This window comes from Pleurodeles waltl, chromosome 9, assembly GCF_031143425.1.
Source record: "Pleurodeles waltl isolate 20211129_DDA chromosome 9, aPleWal1.hap1.20221129, whole genome shotgun sequence".
NCBI classification, from domain to species: Eukaryota; Metazoa; Chordata; class Amphibia; order Caudata; family Salamandridae; genus Pleurodeles; species Pleurodeles waltl.
In genome coordinates this window covers 844,453,214-844,479,081 of record NC_090448.1, presented here as the reverse complement: position 1 = coordinate 844,479,081, position 25,868 = coordinate 844,453,214, and the positions used below count along the sequence as shown (strand labels likewise).

Genomic DNA, 25,868 nt, shown 5'->3' with positions numbered 1-25,868 from the left:
AAGAGTCCCTGATCTTATCGGCATGGAAAATTTCGGGGAATCCCGATCTAGCGTTTCAATTTCGGCAGAAGCTGCAGCCTTCATTGACCTGGCTACAGCTCCTGAAACAAAGAAGGCTTATAGATCAGCTTGGTCTCTCTGGTGTTGCTGGTGTTTGGGAAGACAAGTTGATCCCATTACAGCGGATGTGTCTTTGATGGTCAATTTTCTGGCGTCGGAAGCCAGTAAAGGTAAATTCTTTCGTACTATTAATTTATATAGATCTGCGATTTCTTCGGCTCATGATTACTTCCAAGGGAAGCCTATTGGCGAACACCCGCTGGTTTGTCGTCTATTAAAGGGAGTAAAATTTTCTAATCCGCCAAAACCTAAATACAGTTGTTTATGGGATGTCAATACAGTACTAACATTGTTTGCTTCTTGGCCCGACAATCCTTTGTTATCTTTAAAGCAGTTATCAGCTAAGCTAGCTATGCTTTTATGTTTGGTATCTTTTAAACGGTTATCTGATGTTAGAGCTCTCGATGTTACTGCTCGCTACTTTACTCCCTCCGGAGTTCTGTTTAATGTAGTGAGACGTACAAAAACTAACCTTTCTTCAGTTTTGTATCCCTTTTTTCCTGATCATCCCAGGCTCTGTGTGGGTCAATGTTTAAAAGTTTATGAACAACGGACAGCCGATTTGAGAAAGTCCTCTTCTACTCAGTTGTTGATCTCTTTTAGGAAACCTTACAATCCTGTATCCTCTCCTACTTTGGCCCGTTGGGTCCGCTGGATTATGACTTTGGCTGGTATTGATACCTCTGCTTTTGGTGCGCATTCAGCTAGAGGATCCATGGCATCTAAAGCTTTCTGGGCTGGTTCTCGTTTAGAGGATATTCTCAGGTCGGCTGACTGGTCTAATGATAATGTATTCAAAGTATTTTATTGTAAACCGATTCAGCATGCCTCTTTTAATGTGATCGATTTGCTTTAAAATTGCATCAAAGGAGCCTCCGGTCTTGTCATAAAATGTACATTTTCCTAGTAATTTATGAAGGAAAGTCTTAATTTTATTAAAGACACGGAGGCGAGTATTATCCCGCCGCTACAAATTCTAACTCTGTGATTTTATTACCCTCCCTTTTAGCTTCTACTTCAACACAGCAAACCTCTGCATAGAGATAGTTTAGGTGCAGTGGCCTTACCGGAGTTTCCTTTCAAGGATTGTCAAGAGAAGAGTCGACAAAAGCTGCCGGATTTCCTTCAGAGACTTTTATTTTATCTACAAGAAGTTTTCTCGCTCTGTTTGGCGTTTTGTGTTTGTTGTGTTATTATACCATTGTTTACTTCTCATTGAGTTTCGCACAAGAAAAGAGGGCTGTTTTCAGTCAAGATGGGTATTATTCCGTGGATAAGGCGGTGATTGGTGCACTGTTATGGACTACGGTTGTTCTCCCATTGGCTACTTGTGGTTTGCCTTATGGGAGTTGTAGTTGATCTTGACTGGAGCTGCTATTAAAAATAAAGAAAAGACTACTGCATAATACTCGCCTCCGTGTCTTTAATAAAATTAAGACTTTCCTTCATAAATTACTAGGAAAATCTACATTATTTTTCCAGCACTTTCAACGCCTGCTTAGGACCGGCGATAAAAGGAGGCACACCATTATTCATAATAATGAATAATGGGCTCTGCAGGATTAGCATAATCATTTTTTAAGCTCATACTGCAGAGCTCTAAACTTGCACAAAAAATGTTGATGCGAGTTCCCTAAGTACCGCCATTCTTGCCTTATCTTAGATACGGCACACACATGGCACACACATGGCGGCGTTAGGGGGGCACTATGGGGTGCAAAAAAAGTGGTGCTGCACTAGGTACAGCACCACTTTGCTTAAATTTGGCTCAATGTTTCTAGTATGAGTCTCCCATTTAAAGGAACGCTCTTTTGTATAGTGTGTAAACTATAGCTTTGTCTGAAACTTCCAGTTTCTGCTATACCTGTAATGCCATCCTTTGGAAACGTTTCAAAGAGCAGGTCTGGAAATCCACTTAACAGCATAAATGCAATCCACATTGAAGACAAAAGTTACTGCTGACCATCTGATGTCTTCATGCAGGGATTTTATCTGCAGAACCATCAAATGGAAAAATTGCAACATCAATGGCAGAGACCTAAAACTCTGGGAACAGTAATCACAGGCCCTGAACATCAAACTCTGCTGCAAACACAAGAGCTATCAGACGCGAGATAGAAGCAAGACAGAGGCCATGTGAGACTGCTGAATGCTGCTCTCTGTCCAATTGTCACCTGAGCATGATACCTGCGATACAGGTTGCAGAGAGTATGCTCTCTGGGGCTGCTTTTGGTGTGCGACGAGCCGTAGTTCAGTGGTAAACACAATCCCGCTATTTCTGTGAGAAGATTCCTGCTCACTTTGGAGCAACTTGATGTGGTGGCTGGACCACGTTGTTGCTGCCGTGGAGAGTGGACAGTGAGTGTAATGGGGCTGAAGGCCGCTGAAGCAAGTGCTGGTAACCTAAGGGGCATTGAGGAATGAGCAAGGCCAATTCAGGAGGAAGAGGAACCAGCAAAAATATCGGCAGTAGTGCAGGCTGACAGAGTGGCCAATGGGCCCACCCAGGTGGGAAAGTGGACCAGATGGAGAAAAAATTTAAAGGAGACTTGGTCGCCCTCCCCCTTCCTCGATAATCTTGGACTACGATAATTGATTTGCTCTGTAAACCAATGGGGGAGACCAGTCATGGATGCTAACCCTGATTAAACAAATGGGGCCTTGCTTGCGGGTCATTGCTGATGGAGCAAATGAACAAGCAGGCCTCAGTGAGGACTAAAGCAGACTTGACAAGTCGGAGGGCCACCCTTTTAGACATTTTGCAGAAGCATTGGAAGTAAATCATCCCTCAGCGTTTGTATTGTATGAGGAGGTCTGCCAGGGCCCTGCAATAGTTCATCAACCTGGACCAGATACTTTGACTTGTATGGGCACAGACACAGAGGGGAGTGTTAAAGAGGTGTCAGCAGGGTAAGAGACTGGCCCCCAGCTAGCCAGCTCCACAAAACTGTTGTTTTTGATGGTAGGGGGGGCCTCTGGACTGGTATCTAACAATACAGAGCCCTCTAAATAGTTTAATCCTCACAAGCCTCACAAGTCAAATGACCATGATAAAAGTTCACTTGCTGTGGTTGAGAAAGCTGGCACAGATCCTGACGAGAGAAAATGTTTCTTTTCATTATCTGATGGGCGAGAGTGGTAAGAGGAGGATTTAGGTTCGACAGATTAATTCAGGGTTAGTGCACCCAGTGAGCTCAGTGACACCTTGATTGACAGCATTCCATCAACAGCCCGTAAGGTTGTCAGGAGGGGTAGGAGACATGCGGATACGGGTAAAGGTCTGAAATGGGACTATTCTCCAGCAGCAGCCAACTTAGTAGGAGGCACAGCTGATGGCCTCCAGGATCCTAATAACTTAAATTTACCCACCGTGGAGACCAACTTCCAGTGTATTATGTTACACTGGGTGGAACCTGTAGGGATAGCAGGAGGGTGCAAGCCTCGAAACCTAAGTTACAAAGCCAAAGCATGCACTGCTATAACTGAGCAAAATCAGACCGGGAAATGGATGCTCCTGTTACCTGAGGGCAGACTGAGGTGCACAAAGCTCAGTTGGTTGATATCCAATGGAAACTGGAAGAACATGAAAATCAGTAGCAATTAAATAACTTACAGTTTTTAGGGGTGGCAGAAGGCAAAGAGGGAAACAATGTAAGACTGTTTTTGATTGACTTGTTTCAGAAGTCCTTTTCTGAGCTGGAGGGCTGGAACTGGGGTCAAGAGGTCCAGAGTGCTCACAGGATTCCTCTGATGATGGAGTAAGCAAATTAGGATGGGGGAATCTAGGGCAATTTTAGTGTACATCAGAAATGTTCTCTTAAGGCAAGCTGTCTTTGAGAAAGCAAGACCTGACTCCAAATTCCAAACTCAAAAGTTTGGATGACTGTTCTTTTTTGTGAAACCTAATTTCCATCATGTAACTTTTGAGAGGCACTGGAGACTTGAATAAATGATCCAAACTTTTCAGGACAAGGGGACCCAGGCATTTCTGATGAACCCAGAAAAGCTCAAGGTTATCTGGGATAATAAAACATGGGTTTTTACATCTGAAATTAAGGCCAGAGGGTATCTGGAGGGCAAAAGACTAGACGTTTAAGGCCCCAGGCCCTGTACAAAGTTGCAGTAATGAATTTAATGATTTTGTTGGCCAAAATACGGGGTTACGTGTATGGTATAATTAGGGGTTTGATGTTAGTGTTTGATTTTAATGATGTATTTTCTTTCTTTTTTCTTTATATGATGGCTGAACGACCTTAAAGGAGAGACAGGCTCTGGCGGTCGGGCACACTGGATGTGTTAATCTCCAACAGACCTATGTAAGGTCAGCACGCTTTATATGAGTTGAGGGTCGAAGGGGGTGAGTTAGTGAGAAGGGGTAGAAGGGCAACAGGGGGCATGGGGTGGATAGGAGGGCAAAGAGGATGAGCTAAAAAAAAAAAAAACATAAGCAAAGGTAAATTCAAGGGGAGCTGGTCTGAGTGAGTCCTGTCATTACAGGGAGTTTCTGTTATCATCAGAAGGACATATTATGTGTTGATTAAGGATGTTGTGAAGGGGTATTCCTCTTGGCAAAGTCAAAACTGGATTTGATATAACACAGGCCTGTAGAATACATATATGTTCTGTGAATGTTTGTGGCCTCAGTGACAAAGCCAAGAGGCAAACTGTGGCCAAGGTACTCAGAACCTGGGGGCCAGATATCATCCGCCAACAGGAGACACATTCCTTCGGAAAAATGTGAGTTTTTGCAGGCTCAGGGGCTACAATCTTGTTGCTTTTACATCCCAGTGCTCTTCTACCAGGGGAGTAGCAATATTGGCAAAAAGAAGCATTGAGCCAGGGATGCATAAGTTGTTGGACAAATGTGGCTGTTTTCTGAGTGTCGGGTTGCAGGGGTTGTATTTACTATCCGCTCCAATTATGGGGTCAATCTAGATGAAGCAGCTGTTTTGGAGAAGCTGGCCGTGAAGTTGGCCACTTGGCCTACTCCACTGAGAGTGTGTAGAGATTTTAACTTGCACTTGGACATTAGCAGGAATCAAGGTTCCAATTATTAGATCAGGAAACCACAGGTCCATAGAGTAATGTGACAACTTATGAGTAGCCATGAGTTGGTGGATATAAGGTATAGAAACAATGCTCTGAATCCTGGTAATACTTAGGGGCATATTTATACTCTCTATGCGCCGAATGTGCGTCAAACATTTTGACGCACAATCGGCGCAAACCCTGCCCCATATTTATACTTTGACGCTCGACCCCGCGGGCGTCAAAATTCCACCATGTGCGTCATTTTTTGGAAGGGGGAACCAGCCTTGCGTTAATTATATGCAAGGTAGGCGTTCCCTTCCAAAAAATGACTTTAAGGCCTGTGCCCCTTATTTATACTCTTGCGTCATTTTGACGCACAGAAGGGGGTGGGCCTTAAAAAACGGCTCACAGCCTGATGTGCGCCGTTTTTTAACACCTGGGTCAGGGCAGGCGTTAAGGGACCTGTGGGCTCGGAAGGAGCCCAGAGGTGCCCTCCCCTGCCCCCAGGGACGCCCCCTGCCACCTTTGCCCACCCCAGGAGGACACCCAAGGATGGAGGGACCCATCCCAGGGAAGTAAAGGTAAGTTCGGGTAAGTATTTTTTCCCGATTTTTTTTGTGGCATAGGGGGGGCCTGATTTGGCCCCCCCTACATGCCACTATGCCCAATGACCATGCCCAGGGGACATAAGTCCCCTGGGCATGGCCAATGGGCAAGGGGGCATGACTCCTGTCTTTGCTAAGACAGGAGTCATGTCAATGGAGGTTGGGCGTAAAAAAAAATGGCGCAAATCCAGGTTCAGACCTGACTTGCACCATTTTTTGACGCACAACCCCCATTTTCCCATACGCCGGCGCTGCCTGGTGTGAGTCATTTTTTTTAACGCACACCAGTCCGCAGCGCCGGCTAACGTCATTCCATTAATAATGCACCCGCATGGCGCGTTGGAATGGCGTTAGCCGGCAGTAAAATTTTTGACGCACAACTGCGTTGGCGCAGTTGTGCGTCAAAAGGTATAAATATGGGCCTTCCTATTCGAGCTCTCATAAAAAATATGTTAGGCTGGATTACTTTTTGCGTGTCTCTTGGCTTGTGGAGAAGGCCAGTATTAGGAGACTCCCTAAAATCTTTTCTGATCATAATCCACTAGTTTTAGAGCTATCGAATGTAGGGATTGGTAGGAGCCAGGCTATGTGAAGTTTCGGCAATAACTTGCTCTTAAACACCAACTATGTAGCCCACATGAAAAAATGGATAACCCACTTTCTTGAAATTAATGTGCACTGGAAGGGATGCTTTGGTAGACATTAAAAGCTGGAATAAGAGGGGCAAATATTACTTTGGTCTCATATAACATGAAACAGCAGGTTAAGGAGGATGAGAGGTTATACGGGGAATTGGCTGAGCTGGAAGCACAGCACATGGAGATGGTTACAGCAGGCTATGATGATTCAGAAAGACAACAAAGGAGGACAGTAGTGGCTAAGGCTATGATCAATTGCTATCATGTAAGGAAGTTGGATGAAAAGTTTCAGACATATAAAACAGAAAGTTATGAGTACAGGGAGACTGTGGGGAGCTTACTGGCCCTTAGTACATGACAACGAGAAGTGGACAGGGGAATCAACAGTATAGAAAAGAGTGATGGCAGCATAGCTACAGAAGCGGCTATTATAGTCAAGGTGTTTGAGGAGTACTATCAGGTGCTTTATCAGGAAGCTAGCTTTCCCCAATCTGTTTATATAGAAGGCCTTCTAGAGGAAGTAAAAAACAATGCTGTCAAGACAGATGAGGTTAAGGCATTAGATTCGGACAGTAAAATGGAGGCAGTTGTAATTGCTCTGAAATCACTGGCCTCACATAAAGCTGCAGGTCCTGGAAAATTGCAAATAGAGTTGTATAAAGTATTTTTTGGGGAATTGGCCAGGGATCTGCTAGAAGCGTTTATTGGGGTTCAGCTGGAGGGGACACCACCAGCGTCCTGGGAGATACCAATATAGTGATTTTCAGAAAAAAGAAGCAGCCAAATAAGCCTGGGTCTTACAGACCTATAGCTTTGATTAACTCTGATTCCAAACTTTATTCAAAAGCATTCGTGATGTGCGTGAGGAGGGTTATAACCAGGATAGGTCACCTTAGCAGCACAGGTTCATACTGGGGAGAGGGACTACAGAACATGTTAGACGTGCTATTATATCATTCAATATTGCTGAGGTCTCTGGAAATCCTGCGGCTATGATCCTCCTCGACACAGAGAAGATGTCTGATAGAGTGTGCAAGGGCTACCTCTGGGGAGTTCTTAGTCCTAAAGGGTTCAGGCCAGGTTTATTTTAGGCTGTAAGGGCTCTGTATCACAGCCTGTTTGCTCTTCTTCAAATTATGGGCCTAAAGTCAAGTAGGATTGAGATAACCTGGGGGACAAGGCAGGGATATCCCTGCTCCCCCATCCTGTTTGTTCTGTACATTGAGCTGTTAGTTAATCATTTATTAAGGAGCAAGACTATCCAACCAATGAAGGTACATGGCTATGAAACCAAAGTGCTAGTGTACACTGACAACATTGCCCTGTTAACATCAGACCCCTGTAGTGCTTTGGTTGAAGTCAAAGAAACGACTGAAAAGTTTAGGACAGTCTCTGGGTACCATCTCAGTAAAGAGAAAACACAGATTGTGTGCACTGGGAATATTGATATGGTAGAAAACCACAGAGTAGAGAATGACACTTACTAAGAATTAAGATCTCGCCCAAGCTGGAGTCCAATTTTGAGACAAATTTCAACCTGCTATTAACCCCATCAATGCGGGCGTCGACCACTGGCCGACGCCCGCACTACCTCCCTGGTGCGGGTCACGACCAGTGGCCGACACAAGGGAGGGGGTTAATAAATCCTCGGGTGCATCGCACCTGAGGATTTATTTATATTTTTTTTGCCCCAGGGAGACCCGGAAGCTCTTCCGTGTCTCTCCCCGCCCCCCACCCGCCCCTTTGTGATGTCAGCGCGTCAAAAGTTGATTTCCCCATCGGAGCGGGAAGGCCTCGTAAGAAAGGGGAGAGTCTCCCCTTTCTTACGAGGCCTTCGGGAAACACTTTCAGGAAGGCCTCGTAAGAAAGGGGAGAGTCTCCCCTTTCTTACGAGGCCTTCTGAAAGTGTTTCTGGGCCCCCGATCGCACCACAGCTGCGATCGGGGGCCAGGAAACACCACTAGACGCCAGGGATTTCACTTGGGGGGTCGGCCCCCTCGGATATTGGGCCGGCCCCCCGGGGGAATTTTTTTATTTTTTTATGGTAGGTGCCCCCTGGGGGGGGGGGGGCGCGACCCCGCTCCCCCCGCTCCATTTTATTTTTTTCACAAATTTTATTTAAAAAAAAATAAATGGACAGGGGGTCACCCATGGGCAGGGCGACCCCCTGTGGGGGCAATATTTTTTTTAGTTGTTGTAGGGTTTCCCTGGGTGCCATTTTGGCCCCCAAGGAAACCATACAACAACTAAAAAAAATAGATCTATATATATAGATATATATATATAGATATATCTATGTACATGGATATATCTATAGATAGATCTATAGATATATATAGATATATGTATATATATATATATATATATATATATATATATATAGATCTATCTATAGATATATCTATGTAGATAGATATTGTTAGAAATGGGGTCTTTGGTTGACAGTCAGGTTACCCCCTGTTCAAGCAAGGACCCTCACTCTAGTCAGGGTAAAAGAGAATCACCCTCAGCTAACCCCTGCTTACCTCCTTGGTAGCTTGGCAGAGCAGTAGGCTTAACTTCAGAGCGCTAGGTGTAAAGTATTTGTACCAACACACACAGTAACTTAATGAAAACACTACAAAATGACACAACACCGGTTTAGAAAAATAGGAAATATTTATCTAAACAAAACAAGACCAAAACGACAAAAATCCAACATACACAAGTCAAGTTACAAATTTTTAAAGATTAAACTCAAAAATAGCGCTTAGAAACAAAAATGCTTCGATGAGATGTTAACATGGCGTCGTGACGGAGTCGTTCCCAACAAGCCGACACCAGCGGCACCGGACACGGAGTCGTGTAGACCCCCAAGTACAGTACCTTTGGTGAAGAGTGAAAACAAGCTGATGCTCGAAGTCGGGGATCGTGGAGTCTGTGCGAAACGTTGAATCCGTGCACTTCGAGCGGCGTCTGTCACGACGTGGTGCGGCGACTTCCACGGAGTCGCGGACTTCAGCGGGGCTGCAGCGGTGTCGGGCCTGTGAAGAGCGTCGCGTTCCAGCGAAGGTCACGGCGTTGGGTGCAGGCGGTGTCACCGGATTCAGCAGCGGCGTCGGTCCGGAGTCGTCCGAAGTCGATTTCCTTGGATTTCCACCAGCTTTTCTTTCAAGGGCCCAGGGACTGGAAAGGGCACCAATTGTCAGAGCAGGAGTCTCTCCAGAGACCCCAGGTGCTGGCAGAGAGAAGTCTTTGCTGTCCCTGAGACTTCAAACAACAGGAGGCAAGCTCTAACTCAAGCCCTTGGAGATTTCTTCACAAGATGGAAGGAACACAAAGTCCAGTCTTTGCCCTCTTACTCTGGCAGAAGCAGCAACTGCAGGATAGCTCCACAAAGCACAGTCACAAGCAGGGCAGCTCTTCTTCCTCAGCTATTCAGCTCTTCTCCAGGCAGAGGTTCCTCTTGGTTCCAGAAGTGTTTCTAAAGTCTGTAGATTTTGGGTGCCCTTCTTATACCCATTTTAGTCTTTGAAGTCACCTTTCTTCAAAGGGGACTCACACCTACTTGTGAAATCCTGCCTTGCCCAGGCAAGGCCTTAGACACACAGCAGGGGGTTGGAGCCGGCATTGTCAGAGGCAGGCACAGTCCTTTCAGATGAGAGTGACCACTCCACCCCTCCCTCCTAGCAGAGATGGCTAATCAGGAAATGCAGGTTACACCCCAGCCCCCTTTGTGTCACTGTCTAGTGCGAGGTGAAAAACAACCCAACTGTCAAACTGACCCAGACAGGGAATCCACAAACAAGGCAGAGTCACCGAATGGTTTAAGCAAGAAAATGCTCACTTTCTAAAAGTGGCATTTTCAAACGCACAATCTTAAAATCAACTTTACTAAAAGATGTATTTTTTAATTGCGAGTTCAGGGACCCCAAACTCCACATGTCCATCTACTCTCTAGGGGAATCTACACTTTAATCATATTTAAATGAAGCCCCCATATTATCATATGAGAGAGACAGGCCTTGCAACAGTGAAAAACGAAATTGGCAGTATTTCACTGTCAGGACATATAAACCACATTACTATATGTCCTACCTTATCCATACACTGCACCCTGCCCTTGGGGCTACCTAGGGCCTACCTTAGGGGTGCCTTACATGTAAGAAAAGGGAAGGTTTAGGTCTGGCAAGTGGGTACACTTGCCAAGTCGAATTTACAGTGTAAAAATACACACACAGAGACTGCAGTGGCAGGTCTGAGACATGATTACAGAGCTACTTATGTGGGTGGCACAACCAGTGCTGCAGGCCCACTAGTAGCATTTGATTTACAGGCCCTGGCACCTCTAGTGCACCTTACTAGGGACTTACTAGTAAATCAAATAGGCCAATCATGGATAAACCAATTACATACAATTTACACGGAGAGCATATGCACTTTAGCACTGGTTAGCAGTGGGAAAGTGCTCAGAGTTCAAAAGCCAACAGTGACAGGTCAGAAAAAAATAGGAGGCAGGAGGCAAAAAGATTGGGGATGACCCTCCATAAGCAAAAAAGTCCAACAGATATATATATATAGAGATAGATCTATATATATATATATATATCACTTTTGTCAATAAGTGTGTGGTTTCCCTGGGGGCTGCGATCGGCCCCCAGGAAAACCAGACCCACATATAAAGGTGATATATATACATATATATATATATATATATATATTTATATATAGATTTGCCACCAGTTGTCTTGCAGTTGCAGCTTGCGTCTTCAAAGCAATGCACATACTTCAACTGACGCTTTTCAACTGTAGCTTTTAGGCAGCAATAAAAAAGTCAAGTAAGTATTGTGACTATGTTTCTGCTACAAAAGGGTCAGACTTGTCTAGTGGCAGTTTTAGTGCCATAAAGAAGCGCAGAAGGTTTATATGCCTACTGCAAAGAGCAAATCTGTATTTTATGTAAATAGCTGAGAACATTAGTAAAGTCAGCCATTACCTGCGCTATAATACAAATGAAATGTATGTGCGGGGTGGAGGGCGGCTATGGAGAAATGAAGGGTACTTTTGCTGGGTGGTAATGAGGGAATCCGAGGAGGAGGGAGTGGGAGCACCAATAACGATTGTTGGACTGGGCGCAGGAGGTGCTAAAGACTGTGACGAATGGTATGTGACAAGGTGTTTTTTTAGTGTCTTGAAAAAACGTGCTGATTGAGGGAAGAAGCGCAGGTAAGGTGGCCTCTACTGTTGCACGTATCTCACACACACCATCGATTTTGTGACTGTCTACGTAGGCTATTGTTTTAGAGCAACAGTTAAGCCAATAGCAGAGATGGCATCTTGATGGATGACAGCTGCCGGCACTCGGGTTATAGAGGATAGCTCTGACATAGGATCAGAGACTGAGACATCAGATACTGAGACAGCATCTGAGGGATAGGACAATGGCGCAGACTCTGGGAGTGATTTTTCAGACGGAGGAGTCCCATTCGATAACTCCTCTTCCAGTACATTATGAGGGAGGTGATGAGGACAGTCCTGCTGTCCCTTCGCAAGCAGTCTGTGCAACTGGGTAATAGTGGGGTAGCCCAACCCAGAGAGCAGGTGAATGCGGCGGCAAGCAGGGAGAGAGAGAGAGTGCTCTCTTGGGAGCTCCCCAATTTAGTTCAGCCCCAAATTCCACCGCCCAAATAGTATTGTGGAGACATCAAAATTATCTATCGCAAAACAAAAATTTGTAAGACAGGCACCTGTATTTTTGGTCCTGGGTTCGGCGACCATATAGAGAAACACACTAAACCCAAACATTTCTGGAAACTAGACATTCGGGGGAGTCCACAGAGGTGTGACTTGTGTGGATTCCCCAAAGTTTTCTTACCCAGAATACCCTGCAAAGCTGAAATGTTGAATAAAACCTCTATTTTTCTTGCATTTCTGTCACACAAACTACAGGAATATGCTGGGATCCACAAAATTCCTACCACCCAGTGATTCCTCACCTGTTCTGATAAAAACACTACCCCACTTGAGTGCCTACACCTAGTCCCTGCGTCAGGAATGGATCACCACAGGGTCAACAGCTGCCTCATGTAAGAACCAACATTGACCGTTGTGTGATCTATTCCTGTCGCGGGCACCAGGCATTCCCACACAAGTGAGGTACTATTTTTATCGGGAGACTTGGGGGAATGCTGGGTGGAAGGAAATTTGTGGCTCCTCTCAGATTCCAGAACTTTCTGTCACCGAAATGAAAGGAAAAGGTGTTTTTTTTAGCCACATTTTGAGGTTTGCAAAGGATTCTGGGTAACAGAACCTGGTCAGAGCCCCACAAGTCACCCCATCAAGTTATGAAGGCCTAAGCGCGAACCACCCCGAATAGCCAAAAAAGGGCTCAGCACTGGGGAGGGGGAAAGGCCCAGCAGCTAAGAGGTTAAGAAAAATCAGTAAAGACTTGAAGCGGATAAACAGACTGCACCTTACCCTAGCTGGTGGATGCAACATGTTAAAAATGACTGTGCTCCCAAAGGTGCTAATTTTTTTAGAGCCATTCCACTAGAACTAAAAGGGCTACTGCTTAGGAAATTAAATTCCATCTGTATTAATTTCTTATGGCAAAATAAAAGGACACAATGGCCCCTAAGTACTTGTCTCTCCCTAGAGCCCCGGGGAAGACTGGTCAGTTCCCAACTTTGTTTTATAACTGGGCAGAACTCCTGGAAAATATGGGGGTCCTTATCTTGGCTGGGGGGATGCAGGTCGGTTACCTCTGCTCTGCATACAGAACTTCCATAAGTATATGAACTAGGTCTAGGGGAGGACTCAAAGGAATGCTTGTTAACACATATCAAGTCTGGTTACTATAAGAATATGAGGTTTAAGACCATGGGTAAAGCCCTGAAGTTCTGGAATAAAGTTAAGGGAAAAGTGGGAGTCAAAATGTTTAACAGGTAGACTTGTCTGAGGTGATTGCCCATCTTTCCCTCAGTATTTCAAAATAGTGTTTGTAGGCAACGGGAGCAAGCTGGGCTTAGCAGGCTGAGCAACCTTTTCTCCCATGGGCAAATCTGGTCATTCGGTGATCTGCAGCAGGATTTACGGTTAAGGGCTAAAACCTTTTGTACAAACTTGCAGGTTAGAGATTTCTTGAACAAGCTTGGGGAGGAAAGTATGTAGGTCGAAAGAATCCTTCTCTTGGATCCAATTTTACATCCAGGAAATAAGATTGGCCAGCTCTATATGATCTTGAGTGATTTGGTACCGGATTACCTTGTATCACAAGAGGGTTGGTGGGAGGAGAGGTTGGCGATCCAGGGTATAGATTTACAAACCTCAATTGAGGTCTTCTGACTAGACTGGCTAGACTGAGGACCCAGCATTACGAAACTATAGTCAACTTGTATTTCGCACCTGTTAAACTATTTAGCTGGTGCAGGAGAACTAACGATAAGTGCCTCAGCTGTGGAGAACCTCCAGCAGATATGGTCCATATGTTTTGTAAGTTTGGGAAGCTGCAGGTGTTTAAGGGAGGGATAGAGGCCTTCTGGAAGAAGGTGTTTGCAACATAGATTTGTATCACCCCATCAATGATGTTATTTGGCACCGACCAGCACTTTTCAGGTGACCCTGGGCAGCTGTATTTTTTTTTATCTGTATGGCTGTATGATCCACTGACTGTGCAGCAGTGGTTCTCACGTCTGTTTAATATGTACAACATAGTGAAAACTCTTTATAATTGTAAAGGAAGGGGAGCAAGGAAAAGAGGAAATTTGGTTTCATCACCTGTGACAGAGTGGATTAAAGGCAGTTACTGGATAAATGACTGTCTGGCATAGGGACAGAATACCTCATGACCAAGGGATCTTAAGAGTACTGGAGAGTGGATATTTATGGGGGAAAGTACAGTCCCAAGAGCGTATAGTTTTATCTTCTTGAGTGTTCATTGGGCCCTGTAGAAAACGGAGACTGTTGAAACTATTAAGCAGTCTCCAAAAGCATGGAAGTGCCATCTCGAATGAAAATAAGACTGGAATGGCCTGACTCCTGCTTTGGGAATTTGATTTTGAAAGACAAACATGCATGCCAAGTGGGGGTCGAAACAAAAAAGCACCCATTCACATTCCCCTCAGTCAACCATCATAATGCCAGTTCTGCAACTCAACTGGAGGATTAGAGATAGCTCCTAGGCAAACAGGGGTGTCTAAATTAAGTGGATGCTTCCAACAGGGGAAGAGAAGCCTCTTAGAAATTATCATCTTAACTATTAGGTGTCTGAGGTGCAAAGTGCATGAGGATTTTGTGAATATCTGAGAACGGTAAATGGTTTTAAAAAACACAATTTTCCCATCCCATAATATGCAAACTATGTGGAGTGCAATATGGTTGGTCCCTTCTCTCTTAATATCAGTCACCTTTTCTCATTAATATTAGAACAAAAAATCCACTAACTAACTCGTGATTCGTGACTTCTGCATGACAACAACTTTCAGAGCAGAAAGTTTACTCAGAGATATCAAATGGATGCATTACCTCATGTGAGGAAGCAGTGGAGTATTACAATTCTCTTTAATTGTGCCTGTTAAAGAAAAGAATGCGCACCACCTCCAATTTGTTCTTCAAATCTATCCGTTCTACTCTATGCTATAATTCAATACCTTAAAATTCACTCTAAGAAGTTCCCATCCTCTTACATTTTTTAAAATTTACATTGAATCCTTTAACATAGCTCTCATTCCAAAACATCAACATCATAGAGAATCCTTTGACGTTCAAATCTGACCATCGAGTTGCATGTTAGTTAGTGACAGTCACCTCTCAAAACCTGAGCTTCCACTATGCACCGTCCTCATTTGAGAAGCTCCTCCTAACAGTAGTCCGTGCACACACGTCCATTTAGCACACCTGGGGCCAGATGTAGCAAGGCATTAGCTCCTCGCAAACAGCGAAAAACGCAGTTTGCGAGGCGCTAATGCCCTCACGCGATGCAGAAACACATATTGCGAGTCGGTACCGACTCGCAAAATGTGTTTCAGACTCGCAAATAGGAAGGGGTGTTCCCTTCCTATTTGCGAGTTGCACCGCGATGTAGATTTGATTTGTGACCGCCAATGCGGTCGCAAATCAACTCGCAGTTACTATCCACTTGAAGTGGATGGTAACTCATTCGCAAACGGGAAGGGGTCCCCATGGGACCCCTTCCCCTTTGTGAATGCTCACATAATTTTTTTTTCAGTGCAGGCAGTGGTCCTATGGACCACTGCCTACTCTGAAAAAAAACGAAACTAATAGGTTTCGGTATTTTTTCTATTTGCACCTCGTTTTCCTTTAAGGAAAACGGGCTGCAAAGAGAAAAAAAAAAACTGCTTTATTGAAAAGCAGTCACGGATATGGTGGTCTGCTGTCTCCAGGAGGCCACCATCCCCGTGGGTGACCAGACTCGCTATGGGGTCGCAAACTGCGACCCACCTCATAAATATTTGGACCCCATAGCGAGTCGCAGAAGGTGTCTGAGACACCTTTCTGCATTCCCTTTTGCGAGGTGCAAATTGCGAGTCGCTGGGACTCGCAATTTGCACCTCGCAAAAGGGAACCTTCCTACATCTGGCCCTTAATTCTTTATGATAACAAATGTGTGTTATAATTTTCTATTTTATTACAGCTGCCACTAAAGGGAGAAAATCGTCTGACATTGAGACATTTACAAATGCATATGAATTACATGCTCCAAATGGCTCTATTGTTAAGTCTCGTCTTTCAGTTGTCTGTTGTAGAAATGCCAACTGTATAACACCAATACATACAGCAGGCTTTGGGTCAGCCTATTGCTTATTCGTGATTAACTTTATTGTCAATGCTTCATAATTTATGGATTCAGTTTTCTTTGCATGTTTTCCCCTCCCTTGGAGAATAGCCTCTTTTTCATCCTTTTGACAGGATGACTTGTATTCTTCCACAGGTGACATCAGGGAACTATGGGCCAGATGTATCAAGCTCCGGGTTTACATTTCTTAAATAGCGAATTGAAAGAAATGTCTATTTTAGAAATGCAAAACGGAATGTATGAAAACTGAGAGTCAGTAATAGCGATTTCTTAAAATTCACAATCGTAATTTGCGAGTTACAAATACCGAATTGCAAAAAATAGTGAATCAGTATTTTCAAATCATAAATTGCGAAAACAGCTACCCGGAACAGCCTGATGACATCACAACTAGGAAGTGAGTCAGCCTATGCTGTTTCCAGAAGCCCCACCCACAGGAGCAGGCAGAGAGACACAGCCCAGTACCAGGGAGGAAGCCTTAAGAGACAGCCAGGACCAAACAGGAACATGGCTACTGATGGGAATGTGAAGGAGAAAGGAGACAGGATGCACAAGCTCAAATTCAGTAAGCAGGAATTGGAGGTACTCACTGAGGAGGTGGTTAGGAACCACAACAAACTTTTTGGGAAGAACTCGCTTAAGGTATCTGAAAGTGAGAAGAGAAAACTGTGGTCAGACATCCAGACCAAAATATGCGCAGTGGGGGTTGCGCAGTGCTCTAGCGAGGAGATACGTAAACGATGGCACGACTTGCATTCATGTGCCAAAGATAGGGTAGCCAGCAGGCTAAAGGAGGCAAGGAGCACCGGAGGAGGACCACCAACTCAGACACTGTCCACACCAATGGAAGACATGGTGGAGTCGACACTGCTTCCTGAAGCTGTCAGTGGTGTCACTGACATTGACACCTCAGGCACACCCAGCACCAGCAAAGGTAAGGGCAGTAATGATGTGTCTGCCCATAAGTGCATGTACAAATTCCCCTTAGAAAATAGCTATTGGCACTATGCAGTGTGATAGTAGTGCATGCCACATCTTACATACAACACAACAATGCCTTATGAGAGTGGTAGTCCACGTCCCTAAAGTGCAAATATCACATAAATATCAAGATAGTGTTAAACCAAATAGAGAAACAACACAAAATACTCTTAATGATACTATGCCAGTGTACATGTAATACTATTATGCAAATATTTAATTACTAATCAAAAATGACATGCTGCACATTGTTGTTGCAGATGTTCTGGGCCTTGACGCAGCAGAAAGTGGAAATGTGGGGCATAGCGAAACTCGCCACAGTCCGACTCAAACACCAGTGAGTCCTTCATACGTGCACCAACAAGATGCAGGGCAAGAGTGCTACGTCTCCCTCAGTATAACCTGATGAAATGCTGGATGAAGTACCCACACCACCCCTAGAGGCTAGAAGCACTGACAGACAGCAGTCCCTGTCCCAGCGTCAATCCACTCCCCTCAGGAGGTGTCGCAAAGCAGGCAGACAGTGCACAGAGGAAGGTGAGGGCCCATCACACTTTGGCGACCTTGAGGCTTCCATGCTGAAAGTGCAGCACCTGCAATCTAAACACATGAGGTCAATGCACAGGTAGTTGGTGTCAATCACTCATAACATGGGCACAATGCACAGTCAGTTTGAGTCTCCCAATGATAACATGTGAACAATGCACAAGCAGGTGGATGCACTCAATGAAAACATGGGATCAATGCACAAGCAGTTCGAATCTCTCAACGTAAGCATGGGATCAATGCACAAGCAGTTCGAATCTCTTAATGAAAACATGTGCAAGCTGCATGAGGGACAGCAAACAGCATCAGAAAATGCAAAGGAGATGACAAACGCCATTAGGGAACTCCACACTGTGATGCAGCAGGAGCATGTCAGCCATCGTAGGTGCCATCACCAATTGATGGGCAAGCTGGATGGGTTACGCAGATCTGTCAATCGGTTGACTACCACAACTGCCTTGATATTAGAACGTGCTGTGGGCATACAAGTGGAGATGGCACATTGCAGTCTGGACGTTGCACAAGGATTGGTGCAAATAACCAATGTTTTGGAGACAATGCAGACAGCACGGAGTGCTACAAACAGCGAACTGGGTGGTGGGGATAGTGAGGAGCTCTCTAGCCTCAGCAGTCTCACAGCCCCTGTGATGGATCCTAGGCGTCGCAGTACCAGACACAGTACTGTCTTTGAACCCGCTACAAGAGGTGCCACTGAGCACTCAAGTGGAGTGCGTGGATGTAGGAAGTAATGTTGAGGGGTACAGGGGACTAGCTTAACATGTAGCAAATCAGTTATACTATGATGCTAATAGTGTGACACTGTTACTCGCACCTGTTTGTGTATAGTGTATAGCTATGTCCTAATCACACATATATTACCTGAAGTCAAGGCAATAAAGATGCTACCTACAGCAATACATAAAATAGACGTGGTATTGTCATTACTTACATCAGGAATAGTTGCACATGATCTCAGCACGTCTTTGTCTGCCCTCTGCTGTACTGCTTCTGTCTGCTGGGTGAAGGGGTGGCAAGGGATCATCATCCATCATTATCCTCATCTGAGTCTGGTTTGGTGGGTTCTACAGGTATGCCCCTCGTTGTAGGAATGTTATGCAACATGGCACACGTAGCCATGATTTTGCATGTTGTTTCAGGGCTGTATTGTAGTGCACCACGACTCTTGTGTATGCATCTGAAGTGGCTCTTCAGCAGGCCAAAGGTCCTCTCAACAAAGCTGTGCGTTGTCCTGTGAGCAGTATTATACCTCCTTTCAGCTGGCGATGCAGGACTCAGATAAAGCGTCAGTGTGAATGACCTCTGGGCGTAGGCACTGTCTCCTGGAATGACAGGAGAATTAAATGAGTAATTGTTATCCGTGACATCAAGTATACATCAATGCAACATTGTCAACTATTAGATTACCCAGTAGGTATCCTTCACCAAACTCCCCAGTAAGTAGTCTTGTGTAAATTCCACTGTGCTGAAAGATGTAGGAGTCATGTGTACTTCCTTGGTATCTGGCCACGTGATCCATTATACAGTTGGATGCATTGATAATTACTTGTATGTTCATAGAATGAGTACTTTTACGGTTCCAATAAATATACTCTGTGGCCGATGGTGAATAGATAGCTACATGTGTCCCATCAATGGCGTCTATTACATGTGGGAATTAGGCAATCTGGTAGAAATCAAATTTTGTCTGTTGTAAATCCTGTGGGGTGTTGGGGAATCTTATGTGCTGTTGAATTTTGCTCAGCATGTCATTGAAGAATGCATTGAAAAATCATGAGAGAGCACTCTGTGAAACCCCTCCAGCTGCTGCTATGACCCCTTGATAGCTCCCTGAGGCTAATAGGTGCAGGGAGCATAATACCTGCAAATGGGTGGGCATGCTATTCATCCTGTATGTGTTGTGCTGCATTATGGGTGGTAGATCAGCTGTCAGGTCAAGTATCATGGCTGAGCTTAACCTGTACTTATCATATATCACCTCCTCTGTCTGGTCAAAAAGGGTAATGCACACTCTAAAAATGCGCTCCTGTCTCCTCCTCCCTCTCCTCAAATCTGCCAGGATCCTTATCCTCCTCACCATCACGTAGAGTGCAACCATTGTGGAAAAGAGGCTGAGTCATTCTGGGCCTCTATATATAGGTTGCACCTGTTTACCACCTGATTTCACTTTGTGGTAAATTGCATGTGCAAAAGGCCATTCTGCCAATATTCGCTATATGCGAACTGATGATACATTGCATTGCGAGATGGAATTTGCAAATTGCATTCTGCGTATCGCAAATAGCGAACTGATTTCGCGATTCACATTATGTGATTCGCAAATCCAGGTCGCAATTTGCGATTTGCAGAATGTGATGTGCAAATTCATGTTGCTATTTGAGATACGCAGAACATGTCCTGCAAATTCATGTCGCTGTTGCAAGGAATCACTATTTTAGTGATTCCTTATATCTGCACTGTAAATGCCTTTCATACATCATAAAAGGCGATTTTGTATTCGCAAACGGTGAAATTTACCGATTTGCACCGTTTGCGATTGCAAAAACTTCTGATACATCTGGCCCTATATGTTTTCTTTTATTCCAGCCTTCCACGGAAGTACATGTGTTTTCTTGCTCTCTATATCTGTGTGTTTCTTCTCCCATCAAATCCCCATTGCTCCCTACTCTTTATTTTGCTCCCCTTCCAGCTTGTTTATTGCTTTCCCGACTCATCCTGTTCTTTTTGATTTGGTTATTTAACAAGCTACTGTAAATTTCGAACCCACATATTTGATATCTCTTTGCAAGCAGCATGGTAAGAAAATGCACTAATAATAGAGCACAAAGTAACACTACTAGCAGGAAGCATTGCGTGCAAAATCCATCTTTAAATTCAGGCTTTCAGAGCAGTTTGAATTCCCTGCTGTCTGCATGTTTAATTGGACTGAGAAGGGAATTCAACAAAATGTAGTGAGGCACTGCTCCAACTAATTAAATCTTAATTCTCAGAACTGACAATTATTTTTATTCACCAGACTTTAATTACTGACGAGTTTCGGTTTGAAAATCCTCATATTCCAATCATGCCTTCAAATACGACCAACAAGAATGCTTATGAATTATTTGTAGTTACCAACATATTGATACTACTTTTGTCCAACAAATACTTGTGTCGTAATTATGTAAAAGGACGGGCATATAATAGTGACAGAGTTAAGTAACTAAACAACTGAAACAGTTCAGTGATTTTACAGGTCTCAGCTCTGGGTCACTTCAGTTTCAAAGCTGGGACATACTGCACTTGTCTATCTGTACACTGCTGGAAAGGAACACAAGAGAGCTAGGCATATTGTGGAACAGTGGACACATTTGTTTTGATTCAGAGCAATGGAACAGGGAAGGTGCCATCTTAAATGTAATGGGCAAGCATAAGAGATCTTTTTCTTACATATGGATGCTACCAATAACGTGCCTGTTGACAACGCCTGACATGGTCTGCCAGTTTGCTACTTGCTGGATGTAATGAGCAGGCTGACACAACTCCTTTCAGTGGGAAAAGGTAAATGTAGTAGGTCCCAGGACTGCTATCGGCATACACATATAAGAATGGCAGAATATGGGAAAAGAGCTTGAAAAGTGCCACACCAGACATAACACTCAGCATGAATATTTATTTTTATTGTGTATATCATTAATATTCACTGTAGAAAAGAAATGGTGACTATAAAAAGTAAAGAGAGTGAGGTGTAGTGTTAGACAATCTTTCTTTAATATCATGATATAAAGAGCAGTTTTGAATTACGAAAGGCAGGCCATGGAGGATCTAAAGCTAAATAGGATGAATGGAAGAGGTATGTCAGGAGTGTGGGTCAGAGTTTTAATGCTTTGAGGTAAAGAGGCAGCAGAGGATATGCAGGAGACATTTTACACCTGGATAATCGGGAGAAGCATAACAGTTGAAACACAACACACATTCGTTGGAGAATGGTGAGTTGACGGAGTCATTGATTTAGAGCAGTGGTTCCCAACCTTTTGACTTCTGTGGACCTCCATTTTATCAATACTGGAGCCCGGGGACCCCCACTGAATCATTATTTGAACACAAGGGACCCCCACTGAGTCATTACTGATAGCTGGGACCTAATATTATTACATTTTGTAAGCAGTCGTGGACCCCCTGAGGAGGCTTTGCGGACCCCCAGGGGTCCCCGGCCCACAGGTTGGGAACCACTGATTTAGAGAATGAGGGCAGACGTGAGAGTCTAAGGATGGAGAAGTGTGTATTTTAAAAAAGGAGACACGTCTGAAGGAGGCATATTTGTTGAGGTGAAAACCAGAGATACTATGTTGATGGAGGGCATTTAGACAGCAAGCCATCTATTGCAATATCATCTTGAATCTGTGAGGAGAAGGTAAGGGATTGCATGGATGGCGGCAGCAATTTATCAATGTAATTGATGCACAGAGGCGGCCATTATGGTGAGAATATTCATGTGGAGATAGATGCGGAAGGAGTGGCTATTAGCTTGGAATGGTCAGATTGGAGACATTGGACTAATTGGAGTAGGTGTTCAAGAACTTATAGAGAAGGATGAGATCACAGGATATGTTGTGTGAATAAGCGTTTAGGAAGTGACTTCAAACGGGAACAGGAACAGAGAGGTTGGTGGCTAGGTGACATTTCTACAGGCACAATGTGAGTGTCTGCATTGAATTTAAGTAGTGAGGGTTGAAGAGTGTGCTGCTCAGCATCATTGGGCTTCAATATCAGACAGGTAAGGGCAAGAGAAAGGTGGTGGAAAAGTGCAGGTTGGGAGTAGGGGTGACAAAGAAGAACATGTTGAGGATGAATCCAACCCCTACATAGAGTTTTGGTTTAACAGTTCCAAACGTGGACAATTCAGGTGTTCAAATGCAGTGTCATTAAGCTGGACCCACGAGCAAGACGGGATGCTGTTCTACATTTGTCAGATTGTGAGCCATTGTGGCCTTTGGTGGAAGTGTCTCTGTTACAAATTAATTTATAGAAACATGAGGTGTCATGAAAAAGAAAACAATTGGTTCATGAGGTTGAGTGTTTTGGTATGGTGAGATTTATTTGTTTTAGGAAGGAAGAAGAGAGGAAGATTTCCCAGACTACAGTATATTTTACTGATTTATGTATAGTACACCATCAACAATAGCTCCTCTAACATACATACTAGTGAAAACACTGTTCAATTTCTTCATTGCATGGAGATTAATGCCTCATGAAAATTTAAAAATATGGCCCCTGCTGTCCCATCTAATTCCTTTTTGTTTTTTTTCAATTCTCTATGACAATATCACATGGTGCCTTTTCTGAAAATTTTATTTCATTGTTAAATAGGATCACAGATTTCCGTAGAAGACTCATTAGTTATGTGTTCAGTCTAACTTGTATATGTCTACAAAAACAAAATGATTTTCCATTACATGTCAAATACTTCAAAGGTTCTTCTACAACATTACTTTATGCTGTGACTCATCTTAGTATCTACCTAGAGAATCCCAGTATATCCGAAACATGATCAAGACCTACTGCCTGTGATAGACTGCTAAGATGATAACATTTTTTTGAGTTGATTATTCCTTCCAAGTACCCTATCCTTAGAGCAGCTCTTCATCCTGATGTCTATCTAATAAGAGACATCAAACCATTAATGATTCTATTAATGGATCCAAGATGGTTAATGGTTTCAAGAGGCTGCTTTGGAGAAGTGTATCACTTTATAACTCTGTCACCCTTATGCTAATATAAAATTGCACATAAACATCTGATCTGAGAGTATCACATGCTATCACATGAGCCTTATGATTGATTCGAGCCCGGTGGGAGTTTACGTATCTGTGGTGACATTACATCATCCTTTCTTTATACGGGAGTAACTGACTAGTGCTGGATGTGTTGGTTGAAAAGGATTATGCAGTGTTTTTCTAAGCAGCAATCATTGTGATTTAATCCACTTTGACACATTTTCCTGACGTTGGTCTTGTGGACAGTTTGAGCTTTGGGAGACCGAAACGTCAACCTTATACTTTCCATGATGCAATTCATCGCATGAGCTGCTCGAGTCCAACAGGAGTGATTTCTGATTGTTTGAAAGACTGCATATAGGACTCAAACATTTTGCGGTTGGAGAGTCAGGAGGGTTGGTGCTCTCCTTCTGTCCCTTGAATGTAAAGGGATTGGGGACTAGAGGGGTCACCAGTGTGTTTGTATAAAACAGTACTGTTGGACTTTTGCTTATGCAGGGTCATCACCAGTCTTTTTGCCTCCTGCCTCCTATTTTTTTCTGACCTGTTGCTGTTGGCTTTTCAACTCTGAGCACTTTACCACTGCTAACCAGTGCTAAAGTGCATATGCTCTCCGTGTAAATTGTATGTAATTGGTTTATCCATGATTGGCATATTTGATTTACTAGTAAGTCCCTAGTAAGGTGCACTAGAGGTGCCAGGGCCTGAAAATCAAATGCTACTAGTGGGCCTGCAGCACTGGTTGTGCCACCCACATAAGTAGCTCTGTAATCATGTCTCAGACCTGCCACTGCAGTGTCTGTGTGTGTATTTTTACACTGTAAATTCGACTTGGCAAGTGTACCCACTTGCCAAGCCTAAACCTTCCCTTTTCTTACATGTAAGGCACCCCTAAGGTAGGCCCTAGGTAGCCCCAAGGGCAGGGTGCAGTGTATGGATAAGGTAGGACATATAGTAATGTGGTTTATATGTCCTGACAGTGAAATACTGCCAATTTCGTTTTTCAATGTTGCAAAGCCTGTCTCTCTCATAGGATAATATGGGGGCTACCTTTAAATATGATTAAAGTGTAGATTCCTCTAGAAAGTAGATGGACATGTGGAGTTTGGGGTTCCTGAACTCACAATTTAAAAATACATCTTTTAGTAAAGTTGATTTTAAGATTGTGCGTTTGAAAATGCCACTTTTAGAAAGTGAGCATTTTCTTGCTTAAACCATTCTGTGACTCTGCCTTGTTTGTGGATTCCCTGTCTGGGTCAGTTTGACAGTTGGTTGTTTTTCACCTCACACCAGACAGTGACACAAAGGGAGCTGGGGTGTAACCTGCATTTCCTGATTAGCCATCTCTGCTAGGAGGGAGGGGTGGAGTGGTCACTCTCATCTGAAAGGACTGTGCCTGCCTCTGACAATGCCGGCTCCAACCCCCCTGGTGTGTGTCTGAGGCCTTGCCTGGGCAAGGCAGGATTTCACAAGTAGGTGTGAGTCCCCTTTGAAGAAAGGTGACTTCAAAGACTAAAATGGGTATAAGAAGGGCACCCAAAATCTACAGACTTTAGAAACACTTCTGGAACCAAGAGGAACCTCTGCCTGGAGAAGAGCTGAATAGCTGAGGAAGAAGAGCTGCCCTGCTTGTGACTGTGCTTTGTGGAGCTATCCTGCAGTTGCTGCTTCTGCCAGAGTAAGAGGGCAAAGACTGGACTTTGTGTGCCTTCCATCTTGAGAAGAAATCTCCAAGGGCTTGATCTAGAGCTTGCCTCCTGTTGTTTGAAGTCTCAGGGACAGCAAAGACTTCTCTCTGCCAGCACCTAGAGTCTCTGGAGAGACTCCTACTCTGCCCTGTGGTGCCCATCCAGTTCCTGGGACCCTGAAAGGAGAAGCTGGCAGCCTAAAGACAAGAAAATCCACGCACAGAGCGCCGTGCGGGGAAAAGATTGACGCAAATCCGATCTGCGGCTGAAAAAACCGACGCGCCGGCGGCTCCGCAGCTGAGAAACGACACTCGCAGGAAACGCGACCGAAAAATCGACGCACGGAGCAGGAGGAACGACGCGCAGCATCGCTGACGGAGGCTGGGAGATCACAACCTGCGCTGCGGGATTTTCAAATCATCGTGCGGCTGGATTTTTGACTCAAGAACCGCCGTGAGGAGTTTTTTTTGGCGCACACCCGCCCGTGCGGGGTTATTTTTGACGCACACCAGGTACATTTTCACTCTAGCAGCGCTAGTGTCTTTTTAAAACTACTTAAAGACTCTTTTTGATTTTTAATTAATAACTTTTTTGTCGTTTTGGTCTTGTTTTGTTTAGATAAATATTTCCTATTTTTCTAAACTGGTGTTGTGTCATTTTGTAGTGTTTTCATTAAGTTACTGTGTGTGTTG

At 44.2% G+C, this 25,868-nt stretch overlaps 1 long non-coding RNA gene across 7 annotated transcripts in view; it reads left to right on the top strand.

The window, feature by feature from the left end:
- The window catches only part of LOC138260036 (uncharacterized), a 147,755-nt gene that overhangs the window by 55,486 nt on the left and 66,401 nt on the right, over positions 1 to 25,868 (top strand). The window contains exon 2 of one of the 7 annotated variants that reach the window (XR_011198799.1): positions 4,380 to 4,436. The exons of 5 other annotated variants lie outside the window; for them this stretch is intronic. This is a non-coding gene — a long non-coding RNA (uncharacterized lncRNA). Of the gene's footprint in view, positions 1 to 4,379; positions 4,442 to 25,868 lie in introns of all 7 variants that reach the window. One more of the 7 variants, XR_011198795.1, reaches the window with a different exon arrangement.